Source organism: Dromiciops gliroides, chromosome 2 (genome assembly GCF_019393635.1).
Source record: "Dromiciops gliroides isolate mDroGli1 chromosome 2, mDroGli1.pri, whole genome shotgun sequence".
NCBI classification, from domain to species: domain Eukaryota; kingdom Metazoa; phylum Chordata; class Mammalia; order Microbiotheria; family Microbiotheriidae; genus Dromiciops; species Dromiciops gliroides.
In genome coordinates, this window is record NC_057862.1 from 397,751,395 (window position 1) to 397,768,224 (window position 16,830).

At 39.3% G+C, this 16,830-nt stretch overlaps 1 protein-coding gene across 3 annotated transcripts in view; it reads right to left on the reverse strand.

The window, feature by feature from the left end:
- Positions 1-15,181, reverse strand: part of NUP93 (nucleoporin 93) — a 136,614-nt gene extending 121,433 nt beyond the window's left edge. Inside the window, exon 1 of one of the 3 annotated variants that reach the window (XM_043986541.1) lies at positions 15,083-15,181. The gene's annotated coding sequence lies outside the window, so the exon portion shown is untranslated. Of the gene's footprint in view, positions 1-13,139; positions 13,196-15,082 lie in introns of those variants that run through there. The other 2 variants (XM_043986539.1, XM_043986540.1) reach the window with 2 other exon arrangements.
- Between the last annotated feature and the right edge of the window lie 1,649 nt (positions 15,182-16,830).

Here is a 16,830-nt window from a genome sequence, read left to right on the forward strand (position 1 = left end):
TATATAAAGGGAAGTAATGTGTAGAATAAGGCTAGAAAGGTAGGTTGGAGCCTGATTATAAACGCTTTTAAATGCCTTCTGAAGGAATTTGTATTTGATTCTAGAAGTAATAGGGTGCCACTAGAGTTTGCTGAGGTTTTAGGGGACTGACATGTCACACTGTCTGGAACATCATGGAGGACATATTGGAAAACAGAGAGACCTGCAGCAGAGAAACCAATTATGAGGCAACTGCAATAATCCAAATAAAAGGTAGTGGTCCTAAAAGCAGATAAAAAGGGGACAGATGCTAGAAATGTTGTGGAAATGGAATGGACAAAACAGTAACTGAAGGATGTATAATCATTTCCACTTTCATAATAACAATAATGGTTAACATATAGAGCTTAAAGGTTTGCAAAACTCAACACACAGACACACACACACTCTTCACCTGAATATAGCTACATTAACATATACATTCTACTAACTTTAATAGTGAAAAGTAAAAGCCTGAAATTTTCCTTGGAAAGGGAAAGAAATACAGCAAATATCAATACTATTTTATTCCATTTTGTAGGGAAAGTTCTGAGGAAACAGTATGTACAACTGTCTCTAACTCCTACTACCAGATTGAATAATAAAAGTCTAGACAGTGGAGCATTTGTTTTCATGAATATACAAGTTGAAGAACATAAGTTAAAATATTCTACTTTTCAAATATATTTTGCTAAAAAAGATAATTGTATTAGACTCATGTCCTAAAGCTGTCAGAAACTTTCAACTAGCCTACCTATGCAAATCTTCACTTTGGTGGATTTGAGTAAAAGCAATCAATTGATTTAATATTAATGAATCATAGGAAAATTAATTATGGATATACTTTGACTGTAACAGGACACTGAAAATAAAAGATTGCACAGGACAGCATCCACTTTTATTTATCAGCTGTTTTCCTTTATCAAAGGCTCCCAGCACACACAACATGGCCTTGCCACTGAGCAAACAGTACTCTCACAAACTAACCACTCATCTTGAATATTTCTGAGGCAAAGGCTTTTTGGAAAGTATGAATTCCTATCAAACTAGTGAATCTAATTCTTTGCCTTCTATTTAGATCACCTAGATAAATGTATTATGTATAAACCATATAACTATATAGCTATATAATATTACTTATACAGTTTATACAAATATACTACATAATACTTCATTTCTCAGGCTATCCAAAATCTAAAACCAAAAGGATGAAAGCCCAGAACAAGAAAACAGAACTATGTTATAATCCGGTAATGGAGAAAAATATAACAACTATTATTAGTCGTTTCCATAGTAGAATTCAATTCAACAAGCATTTATTAAATACTCACTATTTGCCAGGCACTGTCTGTTCTTACCTTCAATGAGCTTACATGGCACTTGAGGATACAACATACATTGGGGCCAGAGAGGAAAAAACTCTATAAAATACTATGTACAGAAGAAATATGATTTGGCCTGCACTATAATTGAATCTGAGGTTTAGAAAGCGTTAGAAGAAGATTTTATTAGAGTTCCCAAATCTACATTTAAGCTACATCATTAATACCAACATTGCTCTAGGTAAAGGTGATTAATTATCAAGGGGCAATTTAAAAAATTTATTCTCATTCAAATAAAAAACAAAATGGCATTAATATATACACAGTAGAACAAAAAAGGAATTGTACATGAAACTACAGATCTCTGTTATGTACAGCTTGCTTTTCTTTTTAATTATAAAATAAATTCAAGCTGTTGCTTTCAAAGCTGTCTTGCTTATCTATGATTCAAAGTACAATTTCAATCTACTTCATGAAATAAGAAATGGAAAAGAAGTCTAACAAAATGCAAGGATTAAACAAAGTGAATCTTGACCAATAAATTTAACTCAGATTGTTAGAAAAAAAATTATATCTCTGTCCAAATGAGAAAAGTGAAGTCTTTCTTTATATTAATAGAAGTGGGCTGGAGATGGCAAAGAAGGGGATTCAAAGGCAAATATCCCATGTACTCCAGGTTATACACTTTTTAGGTGCTCTGGTACATAAAAATTATAAGCAGTCAATACATCTAATTCAAAACTGAAAGACAACTATTCACACTGAGGGCAGGGACTTTGATTTTTGTCTTTGTAGCTTATGGTGCTTTGCACATGGCAAGAGATTAATTTTTTAAATTTGTTAAAGTGAATTAGAGATTGTAGTATAAGACTCTTACTGTTCAAAGTGAGAACTTTGAGCAGTAGTATGAGCATTCTAGGGTTCTAGATTTCTGCATTTGGGTTAGGAGACTCTGAGTTGATAAGAAAAGATGAATACAGGAAAATTATTACTGACTTCCATATAACCAATTTTACACCAGGGCAAACCTTGTTAAATGACACCAAGACCATTGGCTGCTACTTCATGTTAATATTCTATGTCCAATAAAACTCCAACATTTTACTGAGCTCCAATATTTTTATAGAAGGAATTTCCATATTTCATGTGTGAAATAAATTGAAATAAAGATAAAAGTGCAAAAAGGTTAAATTCCTTCATGAGAAATTATTTTAAATCATTACTTGGTATTAACAAGACTTAATTATGAAAACTGTAATCATTTCCATTTTCTGAATCAGGCCAAAAAAGACTTGAAACTTCAATATTCAAATTGCTGAGCACTCAGTTGTCTTTTAAATCAGTAGTTCCCAAAGTGTAATTCCCAGCAAAATTCTGGTTTGAGGACTAAACTTTTACAGCAGTTAAATGAAAAGGTTAATTTTTCTATATCTTGTACTAATAATTTCATTGTAATACTTCACTGGTGTCTCATTTTTTTAAAGAAAAGCTGCACAAAGCATTTATTCTGCTGAAATCTTTGTGCCCAGCCCCAAGCTAACAAAAGGAGGTTCAAGCAGGTGATCTCCAAAGCTTGAAAATTACTGCTTTCAATACACTATGGTTTATGTCATCCCATAAATGATTACGGCATGTGAGACTAAAGGTTGCCACTCTCTACGTTATTTCTAACAGAAAGAAGCTGGCCCTGAAAGTTACCACCATCATAGCGACCACAGTGCCAAGAAATAAAGCAAAAGAAACTATTAAAAAGCTTCACAGTCAACCAGACTAACAGAAATCTGCAAGCCTTTTTTACTTTGTTTAAAAAAAAAAAGTACTTAAAATGAGGGCTTATGGGATTTAGCTGAAGGTGGGCTTCACCTGATACTAGTTATGTAAATGATCTACTGACCTAATTCAGTGGATTGTTATAGGGAATGTTTTCTGCTTAAGAGAGTGAGGCTTTTCTTTTATTCTAATAAGAAAATCCTGAAAGCACTTCAGCAACACAATAATTATTTCTTTTCCTTCTTATTCCCTCCAGTCAAAATGACACAGTCACTCAAGAAATGCTAAGGACCTAAAGAGAAAGATCAAAAAATAGGAAAAAGACCAGCTTTCTTTTTTGTATGGCAAGGGAACAGATTGCTCTCAATTGAGTCTACTACATGAATCCTCTCACTGAGGGATTCCTATATGTCCCCAAAACACTCGTTATTATTAACTGTTTGGATTTACTCCATATCTCATCTTCCCTACCCCACCCAAAATCATTTCCTCTACATCCCAACAGATGCACAATAGGTATCTGGAGTATGTTTGGGATGCTGTCAGTAGAAGAGTAAATTTTATGTATCATTTAAGGAAACCTATTTCATCTTCACAAAATTTTCTCCTTGATGAGTTAAAAAATGTTTTATATGTGAAAATCACATGCAAATATATTTAAGTGTCATTACAAAACTGCCAATTTAACATCTGACATTGTTTATATGATAATAATAATAACAGGTTTGAAAGCGTTTTGCAGTCTCATGACTGCCCTAATCACCATCTTACAGATTTGGCATTTCAAAAATCTTGTCTCTAGTAAATATCTGATATGATGATCTTGAATTATCATAAAGTCCAACTCAAATAATTATTTTTCTATTATGGCAAGAGGTGGCATCATTAGAACAAAAAAAAATCTGTCTAACAAAATTTATGCTACGATTTCAATTCCATGATGTAGTAGAAAAGGCACTGGACAAAAAGTCAAGAAAACTGGGTTCTAGTCTCAGCTCCACTACTGATTATCTATGGAACCTTGGGCAAGTTCATATCTTTCTTGGGGCTATTTCCCCAATAGTAAAATGAGAGGCAGGGGGCAGCTAGGTGGCACAGTGGATAAAAGCATCGGCCCTGGATTCAGGAGGACCTGAATTCAAATCCGACCTCAAACACCTGGCACTTACTAACTGTATGACCCTGGGCATGTCATTTAACCCTCATTGCCACGCAAAAAAAAAAAAAAGTAAAATGAGAGAGGCTGACTTAGGTGACTGCTAGGCTCTAGCATTTTATAAATAAGGGAAATTTCATTTTTATCAAACTATAGAACCATGTCTGCTGACATCCAAACAATCCCATTTTAGTTGTTAGGAAAATTATCAGGCATATCTACATGAAACAAATAATCTTTATGGTCTCATCCTGCTGCAGGTGTCCACTGTCACATAGCATAAAGAGAAAACTGTATTTTGGTAAGCATCTATTATCTCCAAATGCCTAACAGAAGGGGTTAGGAGGGAAGGTTGAAAAGAATAGACATTACAAGTGTTGTTGGACAATTTTTTATGGTCTAAGACATAAGGCTAAAGAAAACCGGTTCTGATCATTGTTTAGTATATAAATATCTAAAGAAAACAAAGAATTATAATAAATAACATACATAATATATACTATATAACATGCTACAAGAACTATGTAAGTTCTATGATTCTTTGCGGTCATAATTTGGGGGGGGGCAGGGCAATGAGGGTTAAGTGACTTGCCCACGGTCACACAGCCAGTAAGTGTCAAGTGTCTGAGGCTGGATTTGAACTCAGGTACTCCTGAATCCAGGGCCAGTGCTTTATCCACTGCTCCACCTAGCTGCCCCTGTGGTCATAATTTATAACAGACTAAGTATATGTATGAATAAATCCAATCTTCTACCTTCTCTGGAATCCTGTATTTTTAAAAGGCTCACATAAAGAATCTACAAATCTCTGTTCGCTAGTACTTTCTCCCTGAGGGCTCATCTTTTCCAATGCCTTCATTGTAAATGCTATGTTGATAATCCAAAAATCTACATTTCTAGTCTTCTCTTCACCCCAGTAATTATCAAAGGATATTTTTATTTAGATGCTATTACCTCCAACTCATTGTGCCTCGAGCCAAACATCTCATCCACTAAAGCCAATTCCCCTTTTTCAAGGGTCTCTTCTCCTTTGGACTACATGAGCTCTACATGAAGCCTGTTTCAATTCTAAAATCCTAGGATCCTATGTTAACCACACATTTCTCCTGATAATTTGGGAACAAGGGTTCTTGACTTGAAGTTAATGAACTTTTTTTCAAAACATTTTGCTAACTGTATTTCAATAACTGCCAGCTATTAAATGTAATTAGTTTCCTTTGTAATCCTTTATATTTTATTGTATGCATTTAATAACATTATTCTGAGAAGGGGGCCATGGAGTTCATCAGACTGTCAAAGAGGTCCATATCACAAAAAAAAGTTAAAAAAACCTTAGGAGGGGCAGCTAGGTGGCGCAGTGGATAGAGCATCAGCCCTGGACTCAGGAGGACCTGAGTTCAAATCCGACCTCAGACACTTAACACCTCTCAGCTGTGTGACCTTGGGCAAGTCACTTAACCCTAATTGCCTCACCAAAAAAAACAAAACAAAACAACAAACAAACAAAAACCTTAGGAGCAATTTTCAACTCACTTACCGCCTTTGGCATATTCATATGACATATTTATTGAGAACATATTGGTTGAAGGACCCTAAGCTAAATTCTGGGAGATATAAATATGACACAGTCTCTGCTTTCAAGGAGCTTACAGTCCGGGAAGAGGATAAGTCAAATAGAAAATATACAATATTTTCCCACTTAACTGTATTCCTCTGCACTTCGCTATCATGGTTCCAGCACAGGGTATGGTCCTCTCTTAACCCCTTTTAGCTTCCTTTTATGTGCTGTTTTTCCTCATTAGATTATAAGCTCCTTGAGGGTGGCTAGGTGGCACAGTGGATAAAGCATTGGCCTTGGATTCAGGAGGACCTGAGTTCAAATCCAGCCTCAGACACTTGACACTTACTAGCTGTGTGACCCTGGGCAAGTCACTTAACCCTCATTGCCCTGCCAAAAAAAAAAAAAAAAAGATTGTAAGCTCCTTGAGGTCAGGGACTTTCTTTTTCCACTTTTTTTTTTCCTCAGCACTTAGCACAGTGCCAGCACATAGCAGGCACTTAATAAATATATACTGACTGACTATTTTATGTAAGTGCATTATAGAGTTGTGAAACGAAGTGCCAAGTCTTATGAGGAAAGTTGTTTCCGGAAAGGGTGGAGGGTGTAATCAGGGAAGGGCACATGTTTTGATTGGGCTTTACGAGGTAGGTAGGAATTCAACAGAACAGGAGGGGGAAAACATTCCAGGCATAAGGAACAATTCAATTAAAGAAGCTTTTATCAAGCATTTTATTATATTCTGGGTCCTAAGGTTGATGCTGGGGACACAAAGACAAAAAACAAATGTGCTTGTCCCTCTTTGGGGGTGGGGAAGATACACACAAATAAGTAAAAACAAAATATACAAGAAATAAACTCAAAATAATAGAAGGGAGGGAGAGGAGAGACACTAACAACTGGTGGAGTCAGAAAAGTCCTCTGAAGATAGCATGTAACCTGAGCCTTGAAGGGAGCCAAGACCTCCAAGAAACAGAACTGAAGAGGAAGAGCATTCCTGGCATGGATGACAGACTATGCAAAGGCCTGTGATGTCACGTGGCGTGTCATGTATGAATAACAGCAAATAGGACAGTTTGGTTAGAACGTAGACTCCTGAAGGTAAGCAATGTGTAGTCAGCCTGGCAAACAGGATGGAGCCATATGGTGAAGGGGTTCAAATGCCAAACATGGGAAGTTGTATTTAATGTCAGAGCACAGGTTCTTAAAATGGATCCTCAAGCAGATTCTCCAAGACTGTGGAGGGCTCTGAATGCTAAACAAAGGAGTTTGAATTTTATCCATGGAACAATGTAAAGCTACTTCAGATTTTTGAGCAATCTTTGAAGAATAAAGATTATCATAGCAGCAAGATGAAAGATGGCCTAGAGGCAAGATAATAGAGGTGGGAAGACCTATTATGAAACTACTGCAATAGACTAGTAGGCAATAAGGATCTGACCTGTATGTTATTCCCCACACAAAGTCTATGGCCAAGTCTTTTCAAATTCAAAAGATCTCTCTTAAAATCCTCAGTCTAGGGGCAGCTGGGTGGTGCAGTGGATAAAGCACTGGCACTGGAGTCAGGAGGACCTGAGTTCAAATCCGGCCTCAGACACTTGACACTTATTAGCTGTGTGACCCTGGCCAAGCCACTTAACACTCACTGCCCTGGGAAAAAAAAATCTTCAGTCTAATTCTCAACAATACAATGATCCAAGACAACCCCAAAGGACTATGGATGAAACATGCTATCCACTTCCAAAGAAAGAACTGATATTGATGAAACAGACTGAAGCATGCTATTTTCCACTTTCTTTCATTTTTTTCTTTTAATCAAGTTTTCTTGTACGAAATGACCAATATGGTAATGTTTTACATAATCATACATGTATAACCCATATCTGTTTGCCACCTAAGGGAAGGGGGAGGGGAGGGAGGGAAAGAAAGATAAAAATTGGAACCCAAAACTATAAATAAAAATGTTTATTACAAATTTTTAAAAAATTCTCAGTCTAGATCCCTATCAACCAACACCGAGATTAAATCAGCCTCTTTCCATGATAGCCTCACTGACTCCAATTCAATTCAACAACAAACTCGGTGCAGTATAGTAGAAAGAACATTGGATTTGGAGTCTGAGGATATGGAATTGATTGCTGGCTCAGACATGTAATTTTGGAATCAATTTGTGCAAGTCATTTAAACTCTCTGCACCTGAGTTTTCTTAGCTGTGAAGTGGTAGCACTGGAATAGACCAGAGAGGTTCTTTACCTGAATTCAAAACAAAACAAAACAAAAAAAACCCCAACCAGAACATTGTGATAACCAGTTTCCTTGTGATCCTTTGTGTTCTATTTTATGCATTAAAAACATTATCTTGAGGAATCCATAGACTTCGACAGCAAATGAGGTTCATGACATAAAAAAGGCAAAAAAACACTGGACTTGATGTCCAGGTCCCTTTCATCTCTAAACCTATGGTTCTGACCAATTCTCCTCTAATTCACTTACACAGACCAATGCCTGGCACATAGTAAATGATTGATAGTTTAACTGATTGTCTATGTCTCCTTTTCTGTCTCCTGGTCCCTAATATCATAAGGTCTAAATCCTTAACCTGCCACTCTTTTCTCTATATTCTCTCTTTGATATTTCCTTCATCGTCACTGCTTTAGCTATCAATTCTAGGTAAATACCTCCCAAATCTATATCTCTAGCCTAGATCTCTTTCCTAAGCTCCTGTCTCAACAGCTAAAGTGATTTTTCTCAAGTATGGATCTAAGAGTGTGCTCAACTGCTCAAAACTCCAGTGGCTCCCTTTGGGATAAAATACGAATTCCTGTGGCTTTTAAACAACTTGGTCCCCAACCTACTTTTCCAGCCTTGCTATGTACATTACTCTCCGTTCTGCCCTCTGAAGTCTAGTCAGACAGGCCCTTATGCTATTCCTCACACATAACAATCCAACCTTCTGTCTAGATGCCTTTGGATTTGCTGTCCCCCCACACCTGGAATGAGCTCTCCCTTCACCTCCATCTCTTAGAAATTCAAACCAAATGTCATCTTCTCCATGATGCCTTTCCTGATTTCCCCAACTATTAATGACCTCCTCCTCCTCCTGAAAATGGCCTTGTATTTATTTTGTATATACTTATTATATACATGGTGTTTCCCCTGATAGAATGTAAGCTCCTTGAGGACAAGGGCTGTTTTAGTTTTGTCTTTGTATCCCCAGTGTCTGGCACAATGCCTGATACACAGTAGGTGTTTAATAAATGCTTGTTGCTTGTTTAATAAGAAGTAGGAGGAAATAAGGTTATTTGCAAAGTTGTACTTTGGGCACCCGACCCTGACTTTCCCCCAAAATGGAAATGGACTATTAGTTCCTGGAGTGGGCAGTGACTTAAGGGAGAAAAATTAGATAACCATTACAATAGTTTAGGACAGAGGTGATGAGAGCCTGAATTAGGACTCTAATGGGGTGTGGGGATAAAGGGATGGATATGAAAGATGTTGTAGATGCAGAAAGGGTAAAATTTAGCAACTAATCCAATATATGGAGTGAGGGAGGCTACAGAGTAGTCACATTCCAGTTCCAGGCAGTTCTCAGCAAAGTTTGCTTAATCAGTCAGTCAACAAGCATTTAAGCACTTATTGTGTGCCAAGCACTATTTTAAGTGATAGGTACATAAACATAAAAACACAATCCAGCCCTCGAGAAGTTCACATTTTAATGGAGAAGTCAATGTGCAAAAGAAATAAGCATGTAAAACAAGTTGTATGTCCAGTCAGACTCTTTGAAACCCATTTTGGACTTTTCTTGAGAGAGATACTGGAATGGTTTGTCATTTCCTTCTCCAGCTCATTTTAGAGATGAGGAACCGAAACAAACAAGGTTAAGTGATGTGCCCAGGGTCACACAGCTAGTAAGTATCTGAGGCCACATTTGAACTTATGAATGAGTCTTCTTGATTCCAAGCCCAGTGTTCTATCCATCGCACCACCTAGCTGCCCAAACAAGACATATACAATGTAAATAAAAGTGAGTTGAAGGGGGAGACCAGGGCAGAGAACAATATGGGAATTTACTGCAGGAGGTGGGATTTGAGCTGACTCTTGAGGGAAGCCAGGAGATGGAGGTGCAAGGTATTCAGAGAGACTTACAGCCTCTGCTCCTTTGCTAACATAATCCTAACACACCCACACCTCTTCTCTGACACATGAACATCTTCCAAAATCCATCTCAAGTTGCAGTTCCTTCGTGTGTAGCTTTCCTTGACCACATTTCATAATAATTTTCCTTCCTCTGAACACCTAAAGTACTTACAATGTGTCTCATTTAGTTCATATTTATCATATAGTAACTGTCTTGTATTTTGAGTTATCTTTTTATTTGCATCCTCCATGGCACCTAACACTGTATCACATATAATCATTTCAACAAAAATAGCAGGTAATTTATAAATATTTGTTGAATGAATATATCTCTTGTCTCCTTAAACTGTAATCTGAGCGTTAGGGAACCATGAGTCTGTTGTATTTGACTGTAATTCCTCCCCATTCCAAGTGCCTAATAATGCTAGGACCACAGTATGCAGTCAATAATGAAGTGTGGCTAGGTCAGGGAAGAGATAGGAGCAAAGGAAAAGAGGCAATGACACATAAGGTATATGAACAATATTGAGATTTGATTGGAGGCAGAGGGCCTCTGCTTTGCACTCTCCACTCCACTTGTCCAATCAGTTGCCACATCTCATCAATTCCCTCAGTTGACTAAGTTGACTAAAACAGTTTAGCTGAGGCCTCATCTGGTATAGAATATGGTCCAGTCACCTATCTGAATATCGTTGCTACCTACTTTACCTAGGTTGTTATAATAATAAAATGAGATAAAGTACATTAAGCACTTTGTAAACTTCAAAGTGTTAGATAAAGTTCATATATTACCTGATATGTGAAGTATGACAAACACAAAAGGTCCAGACACTAGACACTTCTAAAAGAAATCACTGAGGAAACCTTAAGACAGAGGGAGAGCTGTCCATCTTTCATTCTGAACACAACCAAACAAGAAGCATTTATTAAGTGTCTACCAAATTCCAGGAGTTGAAGATATAAAAACAAAAATGAGACAAGCCCTGTCCTTGAGTAGTTTACATTCTATTGCCCTATCAGGTGATGCAAAAATGAATTGTTTTTCCTGAAAAGACCAATATACAAAAAAACAAAAACAAAAACAAAACCCCCAAACCAAACAAACAACCCCCCCCAAACCCATTATCTACACTTTACAAGTAAATATCAAGCTTTAACTCACATTATGTGTTTTAATCTTCACAAAAACCCAGTATTCTAGATAGGACACTTATCAGTACCTCCTATTTTACAGATAGGCAAATTGAGGCTCCAAGATGATTTCTTTAGCATACAGCAAATTGCTCCTCAAACCAGAAATAGAACACAGTCCTGCTTATTCCTGTTCCAGTGTTACTTCTACAGTGTGATGATTCCCTCCCTTCATCCAGGTCATACTTGTGGCTTTCCCCCAAGACTCTGTCTTAAGCCTGTTTTTCTTTTCCCTCTACACATGGGGTTCTTAACATGGCATCCATGGACTTAATGTAGATTTCAAGGTATCCTTGAACTTAGATGAGGAAAAAAAAAAGTTTGTACTAACCTTCAACTAAAATTTAGCATTTTTTCCAATTATGATTAAAAAAAAAAAATTCTGGGAAGTGGTCCACAGGCTTTACCAGACTGTCACAGGGATCCATGAAGAAAAAAAGTAAAGAACCTCTAGTCTAGATTATCTTGCCTGGTGGTCTCATCAGACCCGATGGCTTCAATTATCATCTCTATACAGATAATTTCCAGATCTATATATAGAAACCAAATCTCTCTCCTAGTCTTGATCCCACCTTACCAACTGTCTTTCAGACATCCCAAATTGGATGTCCCAAAGGAACTCAAATTCAACATGTCCAAAACACAACTCATTATCTTTCCCTCCAAAATGCTCTCCTCTTCCACAACTTCTGATACTGTCAAGGGTCCACTATCCTCTAGGTCCACACCAGGCTTGCACATTGACTCCTCACCTCACTCTCCTATATCCAATCTGTGTCAAGGCCTGTTGACTCTACTTTCACAGCATCTCTCTCTTTTTTTTTAGTAGGGCACTTGGGGTTAAGTGGACTTGACCATGGTCACAGAGCTTAGTAAGTGTCAAGTGTTTGACAGGCTGGATTTTGAACTCAGGAACTCCCGGACTCCAGGGCCCAGTGCTCTATCCACTGCACACCTAGCTGCCCCCACAGCATCTCTCATATATGTCCCCCTATCTCTCCTCTGACATGCTACCACCCTGATGAAAGCTCTGTCACCTTATGCCCGTACTCTGTAATAGCCTTCAAATCAGTAACCCCTACATCAAGTATTTCCTTACTGTAATTCATCCTCGTTTCCAAAGTGATTTTCCTAAAATGCAGGTTTGATCATGTTACTCTTCTGCTCAATAAATTCCAATAGATATCTATTATCTTGAGAATAAAAACATAAAAATCTGGTTAACATTTTAAAGTCCTTCACAATCGGTTTCTTTCCCACCTGTCCTGTCTTCTTACACTTTACTCCCATCCATCCAGTGATACTAGTCTATGTAACTGTTCTTCATACATGACATTCTCTCAATTCCATGGATTTTCGCTGGATGACTCCCTTTCCTGAATGTTCTTCCTCCCACTTCCATTGGCTTCCTTCAAGATTTAGCTCAAATCCCAACTTCTACAGGAGGACTTTTCAAGTTCTGATTCCCCCTCCCCTCTCATCACTACTGCCTTCCCCATGAGATTACTTTCCATTTTTGGTGTGGGTCTTGAAGTATTACAGTTACTTACAAATTGTTTCCCTTATTAGAATATAAGCTCTGTGAGAGTAGGAACTATGTTTTTGCAATTCCGTATATCCCCAATGCTTAGCTCAGTGTCTATCATCACTATTTCTCACCTCCTATATCCCAATCTGTTGCCATGACTGCCAACATCTCTCCAACACAACCCCATCTCTTTTCTAACACTGTCACCACTTTGGTGCAGTTGGATTGGCTGGATTATTGCAATAGCCTACTGCTGTGACTGCCTGCCTCATGTCTCTCCTCTCTCCAATCCATCCTCCATTCAGGCACTAAAGTGATTTTCTTAAAGCTCAGTTCTGATCATGTCACACCCCCATTCTGACTCCATAAACACCAGTGGTTCCCCTCGTGCCTCCAGGATCAAATTTTTTAAATGCTGTTTGACATTTGAAACCCTTTATTAACCTAGCCTGCTCCTACCTTTCCAGTCCTCTTATACCTTACTCCATGGGAGACACTGGCACAGGACCACCCAGCATGGTATACCTGCATCAAGAAGACACTGTGGGGGGCAGCTAGGTGGCGCAGTGGATAAAGCACCTGCCCTGGATTCAGGAGTACCTGGGTTCAAATCCGGCCTCAGACACTTGACACATACTAGCTGTGTGACCCCGGGCAAGTCACTTAACTCCCACTGCCCCGCAAAAAAAAAAAAAAAAAAAAAAAAAAGACAACATTGTGCCTCTATGAGAGCAAAGCAGAATTTTAGAAACTTAAAAAAAAAAAAGAGAGATGCACAAATTTAGAGACAGCTCCATTCCAACCATTCATATGGACTGGACTATTTGTGTCCCACCTGTGATAGAGCCTTCCAAATTCCTAATGGTCTATTCAGCCATAGTCCAACACACTGTATCTTAACCCTGACACAGTGGTGTCATTTTGGTTTTCTTTGAGCAGGAAGAACTACTATACCTACTTCCCTACAAATACTCTTCCAACCACTGCCACTGAATTCCTGGCTATTCCATGAAAAAGTCACTGCAACTCTTGGCTCCAGGCATTTTCTTTGGCTATGCCCCAGCTGTTTCCCTCTTCTTCAATTACTGACCTCTCTGGCTTCCTTTAAGTCTCAAATAAAATCCCACCTTATACAGAAAAACTTCCCTAACTCCTCAATTCTAGTGCCTTCCCTCGATTACCTATTATTACCTGTATATAGTTTGCTTTGTAGATATTTGTGTGTTGTCTCTTCCATTAAGTTGTAAGCTCATCGAGGGCAGAGACTGTTTTTTGCCTCTTTTTTGTATCCTTTGGACTTAGCCCAGTGTCCAATACAGAGTAGACACTTCATAAATGTTTATTAAACACTTTTTTTATAAATGCTTCTTCACTGGGGCAGCTAGATGGCGCAGTGGATAAAGCACCGGCCCTGGATTCAGGAGGACCTGAGTTCAAATCCGGCTTCAGACACTTAACACTTACTAGCTGCGTGACCCTGGGCAAGTCACTTAACCCCAATTGCCTCACCAAAAAAATAAAAAATAAAAAAAAATAAATGCTTCTTCACTGACTGATTGATCTTCCCACTAACTAGGAGATCAAGGGTAAATCATTTCCCTTCATCAGGTCTGTTTCTCCATCTATAAAATAAAGGAGTTAGGGAGGCAGCATGGTAGAGTGGGAAAAGCCTCAGATTTGTAATCAGAGGAATTGGTTTTGAATCCCAGCCTTGCCTCCTACTCCCTGGGTAATCAGGAACCAATGTCCTCAACTGTAAAATGCGGTGCTGAGCCTGGAAATGACTTCAGAGATCCCTTTCAGAACTACGACCTAATGCCTAGATTGCTTCTAAAGTAGCTTCCAGATTTAATTTCTATTATTCCTGGAAATAATTCCACTTCAGGCAGCAGTTGCCTAGCCTTTGCACCCAGGCGTCTGAAGAGAGGAGACAAGGGATGGCAAAATCGCTGGCAGCCTTGAACCCACCTGAGCCCAGCCCCATACAGAGCTGCCAGGCAGCTGATAGAATGGAGTGGAGGGTGGGAGGACAGAGGCCTGGATGACAGGAGGGGACCAATGGGCCACCGTACTGGGGAGGCAGGCGCTCTCCTGGGGTGCTCAGCGCTATCCCAGGAGCAAAAAGGCTATGAAAGAGAATCCAGTCCATACATGGGCGAGAAGGGGACAGGCAGGCAGCCATGGAAGAAATTGGGGGCGGAAGGGTGGTCGGACACAACGCCGGACTCCGGCCCCGTCCAGGGGCGAGGTCCGACCGCGAGCGAGCGCAACTCCGGCAAGGCCGGGGGCGGTGGAACGGCTCAAGAGCGCTATTTCCGGTGGGGTGCAGGGGGCGGACACGGCCCGGGGCAGGAGCCGGCGGCAACCCGGGATGGAGGGCAGGCCAGCGAAGGCTTCCTTACCTGGCCCTGGAGCTGCCACCACCGCCACTGCCGCCGGAGCCGGCTCGGAGGAGGAGCAGGAACGAGGCCGGAGGGAGCTGCCGCTTCTCGCGCCGCTCGCCCAAGCTCCCTGATTGGCGGAGAGGGGTTTCTCCCAGCAACCTCCGCGCGGCACTCTCCGCCAAATTAACTTTATTGGAAAAGGGCGTTCAGGAACAAGGAACACTCGCAGCGTGGAGCCGTGTTTGGGGAGACAAACCTGGACAAACAGGCCGTGAGCATGCTGGTCTTCTCGTGAAGGCCAAGGGACCATTTAGTTGTTGAGGGAATTCCTCGTCAGGGACGACTGCAAATAGCCTCTCCTAACTCTTGAGAATTTGTGTTCTGGGCTTTATGCCTCTTGACACAACCAAAGATCACGTTTTCTTTTTGGCTGTCATACCAAGCTCATGAGAGCTTTCAGTACATCTAGGACCCTAGATCTTTTACTATTGTGTAGCCAAGCCTTCCCATCTTGTATCTATGTTAATGAGTAATAATAATAATTATAACTATCACTAGCATTTGCATAGTATTTTAAAGTTTGCAAAGTGCTCTATATGTGTTATCTCTTTGGATCCTCATAATAATTCAGTAAACATTTATTAAGTGCCTACTATGTGCGAGGTACTGTGTTAAGCTCTGAGGATACAGTTGGATAGGGGAGATAATATGCAAACAGATACAGAGCAAGCTATATACAGGATAAATAGGAACTAATTAACAGAAGGGAAGCACTGGAATTAAATTAATTATGACCCTAACTCTGCAAGCAAAGGCACCATTATCATCCCCATTTTACAGATGAGAAAACTGAGGCAGAAGGGCATTAAGTGGCTGGCCCAGGGTCATAAAGTAAATGTCTGAAGAGGAATTTAAATCCAGTCTTTCTGACTACAAGTTCAGCACCCTGTGCATTGTACTACCTAGCTAGCTGCCTTTAAGACAGCTTTGCATCGTGTAGTTCTTTACATTTATTCCTATTATGTTTCAAATTATTATATTTAGCCTAACATTCTAGGTCATCAAGACCCATCTTTTTCGATCCTGACTCATAAAATGTGTTAGCTATCCTTCCCAACTTTGTGCCATCTGTAAATCTGATAAACATACTATTTATGTTTATCATAGCAATTAGGATAGACCACTGGTTCTGGAGTTGTGAAGACCTGTGTTCAAATTTGGATTCAGTCACTTATTAGCTGTGTGATCCTGGGAAAATCATTTAACCTGTCTGCCTCAGTTTTTTTCAACTGTAAAATGGGGCTAATAATAGCCTCAGTTTGTCTTTAAGTCCACACCTGCAATGAATAAATAACAATTAAGTTAAAAAATGGCTTTAGGGGAAAATATGATGATAATACAACCCTGGATCCAGGCTATCAGTGTCACTTGTTTCTTAGTGTTTCATTTAGTTAAGAAAACAGTTAAACATCCTTAATATCCCAGGGCATTTTAGTTTTGTAACTGTTGAATCAAAATTGGGGTTCCTAGGACCACAGTGGGGCTCCTTGATACTCCCTTTCTACTAACAGACAGATTAGGTTCCATCCTGAGGAACTTCTATTAAAAATTAATATGCCTTGTGTTTGTCTCAACAAGAGGTCTCTCAGCAAACATCTAAAATTGGCCCATTTCTAGCTCTCTATTAGGGATAGTCAGACCTTCCTTTCCCAGCCCCCACTTTTGACCTCTCCATCAGCCAAAAAAATATATGGAAATGAATAATT